This window comes from Haliaeetus leucocephalus, unplaced genomic scaffold (genome assembly GCF_000737465.1).
Source record: "Haliaeetus leucocephalus isolate CR32 unplaced genomic scaffold, Haliaeetus_leucocephalus-4.0 Scaffold273, whole genome shotgun sequence".
NCBI classification, from domain to species: domain Eukaryota; kingdom Metazoa; phylum Chordata; class Aves; order Accipitriformes; family Accipitridae; genus Haliaeetus; species Haliaeetus leucocephalus.
In genome coordinates this window covers 11545380-11546472 of record NW_010972709.1, presented here as the reverse complement: position 1 = coordinate 11546472, position 1093 = coordinate 11545380, and positions in this window count along the sequence as shown.

Genomic DNA, 1093 nt, shown 5'->3' with positions numbered 1-1093 from the left:
TGCAAGGCAGGTAAGCGCCCGGCTGCGGGCCGCAGGTCGGCCCTGGGGAGCGGAGCCCGCCGGTTAACGCGGCCCGGCTCCGGCTCCGTGCAGGGCCGGTGGTAGCGCCCGGGAGCACTCGGGCCTTGGGCGAGGGCTGAGGTATCGCCCCTGAGCGCAGACCGGGCGGCCGGCGGAGGGGAAGCGGTCACCCCGGGAGGCCGCAACCAAATATTTGGTGATTTATACGGGAGAGGTTTGTCGGCAGTGGGTTTGGGCTGTGCGCCGTCTGCCCGGGGACCAGCACCCGGCCCCTTCTCATGCTGGCGTGCTTTGGGCTTTCCCCATCTCCTGCACGGTGCCGATCGGGGTCTGTTTCCGTGGATTCAATAATTTGGCTGGGCAGCCCTTGCTAAAAAGACACAGATACCAAACATAAAAGAAATTACTGTCTTGGGATATTTCCTTTCATCTTTAGGCCAATTCCCATAGGCGCCGAGACTGTCGGTAGCTGCTGCCCAGCTGTACTCACTTTAGCTTTAGGCCATAGGGCACCAAGATGTCGTTATGCATCCTGGTATGCCCTGGCAGCACCTTTCCGTTACAGGGCTGGGTGTGTGTAGGGCTTGGTTTCTTTTGGGAGGTTTCTTCTAGTACATGGTAGTTTCTTTTTATGCTTCGTGAAACAGCCAGGTGCCACAGTCCCTCATGTTCAGCCTCTGTGACCTGCTCATGGCTGCTGGAGCTCGTTTTAGTGGCCTCAGTGAGCTGTCCTGCCTGTTTGGCTTCAGATACAAGAATTGTCGCTATCTGAATACTAAAATCCCCAAGGCTGCGTGGGACAACAGAACATTTTGGAGATATGTTCTCTGCTGGAAAAAGGAGAGGAGGTACCCCCGGGCTGTGCCGGTGGACAGGGGAGTTGTCCCAGAGCTCTTGTCACCTGGAAAAGAGAGGAGGAGGACAAAAGGGGAACACAGCTTTTATGGGAGGTGGTAGACTCACATCAGTCGTGGGTGTGGATTATTTCTTGCTATCGGAACTCAGATTATGATCTCTGACATTCTCGCATGACGTTTTTTCCATGTCCCCACAGGGGAAGTTCCCTGTGTAG